Consider the following 12,221-nt stretch of genomic DNA (forward strand, 5'->3'; position numbering starts at 1 on the left):
GACAAACACATAAAATTTTTCTCCTTTCTGTGGCATGCCTTTACATTATCTGTCTTGCAAACAACAAGACAATCTTTTATTGATAGAATCCCATTTTTCAATTTTGTTTTGTACTTTTCCTTTCCTAAGAAATCTTTGTCTCCTCCAAGGTAACAAAGATTTCCTTGTTTTCTTCGACAAGTTTTACGGGTTTTTTTTTGTATTTTTCTGAAGCTGGAAATGGGGAGAGACAGTCAGATAGACTCCCGCATGCGCCCGACTGGGATCCGCCTGGCACGCCCACCTGGGGCGATGCTCGGCCCCTCCGGGCGTCGCTCTGCCGCGACCAGAGCCACTCTAGTGCCTGGGGCAGAGGCCAAGGAGGGGCGCTTCTCCTATGTGCCCTGGCCGGGAATTGAACCCGGGTCCCCCGCATGCCAGGTTGACGCTCTACCGCTGAGCCAACCGGCCAGGGCTCTTCGACAAGTTTTAGCTTTTATATTTAGTTTTGTGAGCCACATCAAGTAGATTTCTCTAAAAAATAAAGATGCAGACAGCCTAGCTTTTCACCTAAAGGAACTAGAAAAAAGGACCAACTAAGCCCAAAGTTACTAGAAGGGAGAAGATAAAGATCAGAGCTCAAATAAATGAACTAGAGAATAGAAAAACAATAGAAATCAAAGAAATGAGTTGTTCTTTTTTGAAAAGAAAGAGTTGACAAATTCTAAGCTAGACCAGTGTTTTTTAAACTGCCAGTCCATGGACCAGTGCCAGTCTGCCAGAAATATCATGCCAGTCTGTGAAAGAGTTAACCACCCTTCTGGCAGAATACATCAGTAAGAATTAATTAAGAATTTATCTATTTCTTATAGGTTATCTAGTTTGTTGGTATATAATTGTTCACAGAATTGTAATATCTCTTTTCATTTCTGATTTTCTTTTTCCTTAGTCTAGCTCAGTGTTTTCAACTGCCGGTCCCTGGATAGATACCGCCCCACAAGAGTTAACCACCCTGATGTTGTATTCTGCCAGAAGGGTGGTTAACTCTTTCACAGACTGGCATGATATTTCTGGCAGACTGGCACTGGTCCATGGACTGGCAGTTTAAAAAACACTGGTCTAGCTTAGAATTTGTCAACTCTTTCTTTTCAAAAAAGAACAACTCATTTCTTTGATTTCTATTGTTTTTCTATTCTCTAGTTCAGAGGTCTCAAACTTGCGGCCCACGGGCCGCATGTGGCCCACCGAACAATTTTTTGCGGCCTGCAGACTAATCCATGAACTACAGTTTCTGGTCGTTTTGTGACACTGAAAAGTGTTGCGTAACAGTTGCCTTTTGTAGACCTAGTGCGGCCCGCTGAACGGCTGTGATCTTGCTCTGCGGCCCACATGCTGAGTTGAGTTTGAGACCCCTGCTCTAGTTCATTTATTTGAGCTCTGATCTTCTCCCTTCTAGTAACTTTGGGCTTAGTTGGTTCTTTTTTCTAGTTCCTTTAGGTGAAAAGCTAGGCTGTCTATTTTTTCCTTCTTTTTTTCTTATTTTTTAATGTAGGCATTTTTCACTATTCCCTTTAGCACTGCTTTTGCTGCATCCCATAATTTCTATGTTGTGTTGTTTTTTTATGAGGTATTTTCTAATTTTCCTTTTGATTTCTTCTCTGACCCAATGGTTGTTCAAGAGTGTGCTATTTATTTTCCACATAGCTGTGCATTTTCCAGTTTTATTGTTATCGATTTCTAGTTTTATTCCATTGTGGTCAGTCAAGATATTTGGTATAATTTCAATTTTCTTACATTTGTTAAGACTCATTTTGTAACCCAATGTGTTCTATCCTTGGGAAATGTACATGTATGCTTGAGAACAATGAGTATTGTGCTGCTGTAGAATGGAATGTTCTGTATAAGTCTGTTAGGTTCATTTAGTTTATAGTGTTGCTTAACTGTTTTTTTTTCTTTTCATTTTTCCGAAGCTAGAAACAGGGGAGGCAGTCAGACAGAGTCCCGCATGTGCCTGACCAGGATCCACCCAGCACACCCACCAGGGGGCGATGCTCTGCCCCTCTGGGGCATCGCTCTGTTGCATCCAGAGCCATTCTAGCACCTGAGGCAGAGGCCACAGAGCCATCCTCAGTGCCCGGGCCATCTTTGCTCCAATGGAGCCTCGGCTGCAGGAGGGGAAGAGAGAGAGAGAGGAAGGAGAGGGGGAGGGGTGGAGAAGCAGATGGGCGCTTCTCCTGTGTTCCCTGGCTGGGAATCGAACCCGGGACTCCTACACGCCAGGCCGACGCTCTACCGCTGAGCCAACCGGCTAGGGCCAACTGCTGTTTTCTTAATGATCTTGTCTGGATGTTCTAGCCATCATTGAAAATGGGGTCTTAAAAGTATCTTACTATTATGTTATTACTGTCTATTTCATCCTTCAACTCTTTCAATTATTTGCTTATGTTTAGATACCTTGATGTTGGTTGCATAAATCTTTATAAATTTTTATATTTTCCTGTGGACTGACCCTTTTATAACATGTCCTTCTTTGACCCTTATGACAGTTATTGACTTAAAGTCTATTTTGTCTAAGTATAGCAGTCTTTGCTCTTTTTATTTACTATTTGCATGGAATATGTTTTCCACCCATTCACTTTCAGTCTATGTGTATCTTTAAATCTAAAGTGAATTTCTTGCCCTGGCCATATAGCTCGGTTGGTTAGAGCCTCGTCCTGAAACACGGAGGCTGCCAGTTTGACCTCTGGTCAGGGCATATACAAGAACAGCTCGATGCTCCTGTCTTTCTCTCCCCGCCCCCCATACCTCTCTCACTGAAATCAATAAATAAAATTTTAAAAAGATTAAGTTTCTTTAAAAAAATAAAAACAAGTGAATTTCTTGTAGACAACATGTAGTTGTGTCATTTGGTCTGATATTTTAATCCATTTACATTTAAGATAATTATTGATAAGAAAGGATTTACTATTACCGTTTAGTTGTTTTTTTGTTAGTCTCGTAGCTCTTGATCTGTCTTTTTCTGTTTTGCTGCCTTCCTTTGTGTTTTGTTGTTTTGTATTGATATGTTTTTATTTTTTCCCTTTCTCTTTTGTGTAACTTCTATAGAGTATGTGTGCTTAAGCCTTGAGGCTTACAAAAAATATTTTAGTTATAAGTCTATTTTAAGCTGATAACAAAGTAAGTTCAATGCTTACCAAAACTCAACACTGATTTATCCACAATTAAAGTAACATAGTATTCAGTAGTTGTCTCTGTATCTTTCCCAATGAGTTTCATACTCATGCTATTGAGTTACTGTCTAGCATCTTTCTGTTTCAACTTGAAGAACTCTCTTTAACATTTCATGTAAGGAAGGTTTAATAGTGATATATTCAGCTTTTGAAGAACAGTTTTGCAGAATATATTATTCTTAGCAGTTTTTATTTTCAGCACTTTAAAAAGACCAGACTACAAGATGATCTTTTCTGGCCTGTCAGATTTGTACTATAAAATCTGCTTATAGTTTTACAGGGGTTCCCTTATATGTGACGAAGCCTCTTTGCTTGTCTCTATGCTTTCAAATTTTGTATTTGATTTTTTTTTAAAGGAACAGAGAGAGTCAGAGAGAGGGATAGGCAGTAACGGAGAGAGATGAGAAGCATCAATCATCAGTTTTTTGTTGTGCCACCTTAGTTGTTCATTGGTTGCTTTCTTATATGTGCCTTGACCGCGGGCCTTCAGCAGACCAAGTAACCCCTTGCTCGAGCCAGCGACCTTGGGTCCAAGCTGGTAAGCTTTTTGCTCAAGCCAGATGAGCCCATGCTCAAGCTGGTGACCTTGGGGTCCTTTCACATCCCAGTTTGACGCTCTATCCACTGTGCCACCGCCTGGTCAGGCTGTCTTTGATTTTTGACAATTTGATAATGTGTCTTGCTGTGGATTTCTCTTTTTTGTATCCTTTGACTTATTGAATCTGTATGTCCATTTAATATCTCAGATTTCAGAAGCTTTTAGTCATTACCTCTTTGAATAAGCTTTCTGGTTCTTTCTCTCTAATCTGTCTGGAACTTAATGGTGGATATTGGTTTTCTTGATGGTATACCATAGTCTAATTTTGTTCATTCTTTTTTCTTTTTGCTCTTCTGACTGAATTCCAATGACTTGTCTTTGAGTCCATTGATCCTTTCTTCTCTTTGCTCTGATCAACTACTCAAGTGAAATTTTTCACTTGTTTTTGTGTTTTCAAGTCCACAATTTATGTTTTGTACTTTTTAATATTTTCCATCTCTGCCGAAATTCTCATGCTTTGTTGAAATTATTCATGTTTTACTGACCACATTAGCATGAAATGTCAAAATACCTTTGTTCCTAATATCTTCTCCATTTTGTTGTCTTAAAATGTTTTGTCTTTGGTATTTTGAGGTTTTACTCTAATGTGTTCATCTTAATTTGGCCTAAGTTCAATTTTTTGGGCTTTCTGAATCTGAAACTTGCTGTCATTTTTAAATTTGGGCAGCCTTTAAGTCATTAATCTTTCAAATAATTTCTCTGAAATTACAATTATATATACAGTGTGTCCTTAAAGTCATAGTGCACTTTTGACCAGTCACAGGAAAGCAACAAAAGATGATAGAAATGTGAAATCTGCACCAAATAAAAGGAAAACCCTCCCAGTTTCTGTAGGAGGATGTGGCAGCATGTGCACATGTACAGATGATGATGTAACACCATGTATACAGCGGAGCAGCCCACGGCCATGCCGGTTGAGATGTGGATGGTACAGAGGAAAGTTCAGTGTGTTCTGTGGTTCGCTAAATTCAAAAACGTGACCAAAGTGCAACGTGAATATCGGCGCGTTTATAATGAAGTGCCACCACATAGGAATAACATTACTCAGTGGGATAAGCAGTTGAAGGAAACCGGCAGTTTGGTGGAGAAACCCTGTACTGGTAGGCCATCAGTCAGTGACAAGTCTGTAAAGGCTATACGGGATAGCTACCTAAGGAGCCCTAAAAAATCTGTGCGTGAGCCCACATCGAACTGCACTGAATAGGTATGAAACTGGGAGAGTTTTTATTTTATTTGGTGCAGATTTCACATTTCTATCGTCTTTTGTTGCTTTCTTGTGACCGGTCAAAAGTGCACCATGACTTTACGGACATACTGTATATTGAGCCTGGTCATTATATCTTAATTCTCTTTTTAAATTGATTTCAGAAGGAGAGAGAGAGAAAAACATCAATTTGTTGTTCCACTTATTTATGCATTCATTGAATGATTCTTGTATGTGTCTTGAGGATTGAACCCATAACCTTGGAATATCAGGATGACATTCTAATCACTAAATACCTGGCCAGGGCTAAATTCTCTTAATCCTTTATTCATATTTTCCACTTTTTATTTTTCTGGGCTGAATTCTGGTTGATTTTTTTAACCCTCCGATCTTTTAATCTTTTAAACTGTTTAAGCTGTTGTTTAACCATCCATTTCAGTTTCTATCTTTAATTATATTTTTCATTTAAAAATTGATTTATTTTCAAACATGCCTAGTCAGTACTAATTATTTCTTGATCACATATTAAGAGTTTAATTTTTATATTCACATAAATATTTATACATGAAATTCTGAAATCTTCAATCTTTGTAGGTAAGATTCCTTAGTGTAATTTTTAATTTTGAACTCATGTTCCTTGGAATTTTATATTTCAGGATTCTGGGTTTAATGTATACTTCTCATGAGACAATTTGCATTTGCTCTTTCCAGGTACTGGAGGTTACTATCCAGCCAAGCTAACAAACTGTATTTTCAAGTTGTTTTTTTTTTCTCTATAGTCAAAGAAGTGGTGAATTAAGGCTTAGGACTTGTATGAGAATAAGCCTCATGTACTCTCATGGAAGATTTTTCTTTCACTAATCTGTATTTCTTCCACTCAGAGCCAAGGCAGAGGCAGTCACCAATCCCATCACCAACCTTTGAGGACCTGATTATTTTCCCCCTAATTCATTGAAAATGTAAAATTATAATTCAGGTTTTAGGCTAGCAGGAAGCTAATTACTACCCCCAAAACCAAGACAAACATCTATGTGATGCTTTATCACTGTGCATTCACTTCTCTTGTGGTTTCTTGACTGATACATTTCCTCACTTAGTGCAATCATTCATTGAAAAAAATTGAATACTCTTTGCAGCATTTTAAGGAATTTCTCTGAATCTTTGTTCATTGAGATGGCACTTCTTTCTACTTCTATGAACTAAAAGATGAGGGTCATATACTAAGTATTAAGGGGGAAGAAAAATATTGCTTGAAAGTGAAAAAAGTTTTAAGTGGTAGAAAATGCGAAAGCAAGTAAATAATGAAGCACTAAATAAAAAACGGAGTTGATGGTATCAAGGAAAGTTCATAGAAAAGATCACCTGACAAAACTTTATAGCCCCTGGCTATATATACAGTAGCCTCCTATCTGATATATATCAGCCATGTAAACTTGGACAAGTTACTCCCCATTTATTTCTATATATATCATGGGGCTTGTAAAGACAAGTGTTATAAAGTGGTTTGAAAATATTATATCATATGTCTTCTGCTATAGAATTGTATCTCAAACTCTTGCCTTACAGCTAATCTCAGGAAAAATAGAATCAAGTTAACGGACAAAAACAGTTTAAAATCACAATTAAAGAATAAATCCAGCATTGAACTAAACCACTATTTCAGTAAATAGTAACTGGCTCATGATGAGAGATGTATTTGTTTTATAGGCTTCTATTTAATAGAATTTTTTGAAACAAAATTAGCAGAGCCCTAATTACTATGGGCCACTTGCCATGATATAAAAATAGTTTTGCTAAGCAAAATATTGTAATATATAAAGTGGTTTTATTAGAATTTACCTATAGCAGTGAAAAGTAAATTATCTAATTAAACCAAGATAATCTAAGAGAATCTTAGCTTTCATAACATAGATAATCTTTTAGGCAAAAAAATTAAAGATCCCAGAAAGTGCACAAATTAATTTCCTTCAAATATTTATTAAAACTAAGTTAAACCCAAAATCTTAGCTTTCTAGATTTTAGACTTTTCAAGATAGTCTCTCAATAATATATTCTCCATTGTTCTAGTTGTTATGAGCTAAAAATATAAAATAAATTCTTTTTCTTAAAGGACTTTCCATTTTACATGGTAAGAATACTTTTGTGAGAAATAACAGGACATTTTAACAAAACCAAAGTACCTATAAGTTACATTGCATGTTATTTGACATACCAGCAATATTTTGAAGAATACATACATTGCCGGGGATAATAATAGCATCCATAAATGTAAAAGTTAAAATTTGTATTTTATTTTCCTAGATGTTTTGGTGTTGTGATTAAGAAACTGTATTTTATCCTGATTAAGCATCTGACATTCATGCTACAAATAAAAATGTCAATATGGGTCTCAAAGATGAACTCATTAATTTTGGCATGCAACACAATACTCCAAAGGTAGTATATTATCAACTCTCATTTAAAGTCCTTTTACTTGCTCCAATGCACTCATTTTATTAGATACAGTAGCCCCTCTTATCTATAGTTTTAGTTACCTGTGGTCAACTGTGGTTGGAAAATATTAAATGGAAAATTCCAGAAATAATTCATGAGTTTTAAATTGTGCACTGTTCGGGTAGTATAATGAAATCTTGCACCATTCTGCCATTTCGGCAGGGATGTGAATTATCCCTTTGTATAGTGCAATGATTTTTAACCTTTTTCATCTCACACATAAACTAATTACTAAAATTCTGCTGCAAACCAAAAAATATTTTTTGTTTATCTGACAAAAAAATACACGTAATTTTGGTTCAGTCACATTGGATGGCTTTTGTGTTGGCTATTGTCATTCCTTAACAATCTGAGGGAACAAAGGTCTGCCCCTGACTAAATGGTTAGGTATTGCATGTTTGTTTTTTTGTTTTTTTACAGAGACAGAGAGTCAGAGAGAGGGATAGATAGAGACAGACAGGAACGAAGAGAGATGAGAAGCATCAATCATCAGTATTTTGTTGTGACACCTTAGTTGTTCATTGATTGCTTTCTCATATGTGCCCTGACTGGGGGGCTACAGCAGACTGGTAACCCCTTGCTCAAGCCAGTAACCTTGGGTCCAAGCTGATGAGCTTTTGCTCAAACCAGATGAGCCCACGCTCAAGATGGCGACCTTGGGGTCTCGAACCTGGGTCCTCTGCATCCCAGTCCGATGCTCTATCCACTGCACACCGCCTGGTCAGGCGGTATCGCATGTTTTAAAAATTCTTGTGGCACAAGTCTAGAGTATCCACGCTATATAACTTACCTGTCCGTCAGTCATTTAGTAGCTGTCTTGGTTATCTGATTGACTATGGCAATATTGCAGTGCCTGTGTTCAAGTAACTCTTATTTTACTTAATAATATCCCCAAAGCATAAGAGTAGTGTTGTTGGCAATTTGGATATGCCCAAGAGAGGCCATAAAGTGCTTCCATTATGTGAAAAGGTATGTATGTACTAGTATATGAGGGCTTGGTACTATTCATGGTTTTAGGCACCCACTGGGGTGATCTTGGAATATATTCCATGCAAATAACAGGGGATCAGTGTAATTTATTGTAATGCCTAAAGTCTTCTATGCTAAAAGTACAAAAGTGAAACTTTTTCTGGTAAGGTAAACGATCTATTGATTACGCCAGAAAAAGTTTAATAGTTGTTTCTGGATTTGTGTACAGGTTTTGTTTTCCAACTATTTGCTTCCTTTAGGTTTAATGAGTTGAAAATCTATTTCAGCCTGAGTAGGTGGTGGTACAGTGGTTAGAACATAGGTATGGGATGTTGAGGACCCAGTTTGGAAACCCTGAGGTTGCCATCTTGAGCACAGGGTCGCTAGCTTGAGCATGGGATTACAGACATAACCTCATTAGTCGCTGGCTTAGCCCAAGGTGACTGGCTTGATCAAGAGATCACTGACTCAGCTGGAGCTGCCCAGTCAAGGTACATATGAGAAAGCCATCAATGAACAACTAAGGTGCCACAACTATGACTTGATGCTTGTCATCTCTCTCCCTTCCTGTCTGTCTGTCCCTCTCTGTCTCCCTTGCCAAAAAAAAAAAAAAGAAAAAAGAAAAAGAAAACTATTTCTGAAAGTGCTATTTCCTTTTACCTCAGTTATGTTCAAGTGTAGTCAACATAAGAAAGAGTGGGTTAGGCAGTCTTAGCTTTCTGAAAATGTAATCAGTTTTAGAAGAACCACCAAAATATGTTGAAACTAGTGATGGTTGTTTTACTAACTTCATTTTTTGCACACTCTATCATTTCTTGTAACTAAATCCTAAAAGTCAGAATGTTTTTATTTAGTGAGAAGTGGATACAACAATTGCTTAAAATAAATCAGTAAAATAAACAGTAAAATAAAATTGGTATTTAATATGACAGTGAAGACAGAGTGATTTGGTAATCAAGGCACACCTATTCAAAGCCAACAGAGGTCCTTCTGGTTAAAAATATCAAAGATCAGATATTTTGTATTTCTTTTTTTTTAATTGTTAGAGGAGTGGTGGCAGAGACAGACTCCTGCTCTGACTGGGATCCACTGTGCAAGCACCCTACAAGGGTGGGATGGGGGGTGCTCTGCCCATCTGGGGCACTGTTAACCATGGCTCAACAACAGAGCTATTCTTAATGCTTGAGGTGGAGGCCACAGAACCATCCTTAGCACCTGGGGCCAACTCACTTCAATGGAGCCATGGCTGCAAGAGGGGTAGGGAAGGGTGGAGGGAGAGAGAAGTTAGAGGGGGAGGGGTAGAGAAGCTTCTCCTGTGTGCCCTGACCCTGACCGGGACTCAAACCCAGGACATCCACTAGCCGGGCTGACACTCTACCACTGAGCCAACCCGCCAGGGCTGATGTTCTGTATTTGTAACCAGATAAACCTCCCCTACCATTCTGCTCACTGGGAATATGAATATCTCACTGGGAAAGCTCTTCATTAATTCTGAAGGATTAATGGGAAGTGTACTTCTAGTTCCTTGAAATTGATATAAAAATTTGAACTCAAATATTCATTTAAATACAGTTTCTTCTAGATTTTTTCTAATGAATAGGAAAATTATTTCTGGTTAAGAGACCTCTTCTTAAACAGACTGAACATTTAAGTACAGTGATATGTCTTAAATAGTTAATTTGATTATAAAAAGACAAGAATAGACAGACAACTTACACTTTTTAAAAGACACTACAAAAAGAAATAGCTTTAGTGTAGCTTCTTTCCAAATTATATTTTCTAGGTTAATAGTTTTATTGCTTTTTAAAAAGAACATCATACAAACAAGATTCATTTAACAGGAAAACTTTTAGACATTTAAATTCTCCCTCACTAGCTGGGAATATTAACAATAAAAAAAAATCTTAAAATCCAATCTAGTTATTATGTAGTTTATGTTATAGAAGTATACTTTTAGAATTGTGAGCTTAATTATAGGGGCTTTTTTTTTTCCCTATTATGATAGTGTTTAGTCACTTTGTGTTTATCTCAGGGTGAGAAGTATGACTGGGAACCTTTTGGGGCAGTGAAAATACTGTATTTCTTAATCTGGTGGTAACATGAATGCATATGTAAATTTCACCTAGCTGTACATTTAAGATTTGTGCACTTTATGGTGTATGTTATAGCTCAAGATAAAAGTAGAAAGTGTTTAGCTACTTTATGAAATACTCACCAACTATTTTATATTGGACCCTTAATATAATTTATAAGTCACAATGTATAGAGAAAAAATACCTGTCTGATGCTCATGACATAAGAATTGCTAGTTATGCCCCGGCCAGATAGTTCAGTTGGTTGAGCATCATCCTCAAGTGCAGAGGTTTCTGGTTCAATCGCCGGGCAAGGTACATACAGGAACAGCTCAATGTTTCTGTCTGTCTGCCTGCCTCTCTTTCTCTCCCCCTTCCTCTCTCACTGAAACAAAAAAAAAAAAAAAAGAATTCCTAGTTACGTTCAGGTAAAGCTTCAGTCAAGAGAGGTCACTGGTGCCCTAACTGGTAGCTCAGGTGGTTAGAACATCATCCTGATGCCAACGCTGTAGGTTCAATCCCCAGTCAGGGCACATACAGGAAACAACCAACAAATGCATAAATAAGCGGAACAGCAATGTTTCTATCTCTCTCTTCCCCATTTCCCCTCTCTCTACAATCAATCAATAAAAAATTAAAAGAAGAGAGGTCACTGGTATTGTATCAGAAATGGTGTCAGAAGGAATACAATGTATCAGTTTAATTATAAAGGAGAGAAGTGTATTAAAGTTTAAAAAACAACTAGAAGATCAGAACATCATCAAATAAGTGACGTAACTATGGGCATGATTTTTTGATTTATGATTACCCATGTTTTTCATTTATGCTTCTTACTGTTTGATTTTTAATATTGTATTGCTTGGACTTCCAAAAGATGGTGAAAAAAAAAAAAGAATGAAAGTTTTGTTAGTTATTTTCAACTGTTTTTAGTGTGCTAAAAAGCTGAAGTTATGACTGGATTTAAAAATTACGCACTCCACTTCCTATTGACTAAGGGAGACAGAGTTGATTTATATATGCAGGAAATATAAACACTGATTCTGCATCATTTTTACCTTTGCAGATAACTATGTTAATTCTCATCACCTCCAAAAGCCTTTGAGAGGATTAGCTGCATAGACCAATATTGTTCTATATTAGTCAGTATTAAGTATATGATGTCACCTTGTTTCCTCCCGTCCTGAAGCTATATTTTTGCAGTGTGTGTGTGTGGGGAGGTACTTTTTGGACAATTCTCAAAATTCTGTGGCTGAAATACCAGTAGCTGACATATATGATTGACAGCCTTACACTCCCAAACCTGTTTGAAATGGGTCAAATACCTAAGCTCCGCAGAACAATGCAATCAAACCAGTAATTCCCCATAAAAAGAGAAAGGGGGTGTGATTAGCTTCCAGCTATTAAGCAAGTTATTGCAAAAACAGTTTGGTGGTTTGTTTCTGCAACAGGCACAGGGAGAGCTAGTATTTTCTTAATTAGCTCCAAAAAGAGAGAGAGAGAGAGAGAGAGAGAGAGAGACAGACACTAGGCTGTAAGAGGTAGGAAAAGCATCAAGCAGCTGGGGCAAACATTAAGGGCTTTGAGGATGGAGGTCTTTGGATTGACCCGAGGCATTAGTTATTGATTATTAAACCCTGCTGGAGAACTATCGAACGGAATTTGTGTGAGGCTCATCG

At 37.3% G+C, this 12,221-nt stretch overlaps 1 protein-coding gene across 2 annotated transcripts in view; it reads right to left on the reverse strand.

Moving 5' to 3' along the window:
- The window catches only part of GPR137C (G protein-coupled receptor 137C), a 67,882-nt gene that overhangs the window by 54,635 nt on the left and 1,026 nt on the right, over window positions 1-12,221 (reverse strand). The window lies entirely within an intron of this gene.

The sequence above is a fragment of the Saccopteryx bilineata genome, chromosome 4 (assembly GCF_036850765.1).
Source record: "Saccopteryx bilineata isolate mSacBil1 chromosome 4, mSacBil1_pri_phased_curated, whole genome shotgun sequence".
In the NCBI taxonomy this organism is placed as follows: Eukaryota; Metazoa; Chordata; class Mammalia; order Chiroptera; family Emballonuridae; genus Saccopteryx; species Saccopteryx bilineata.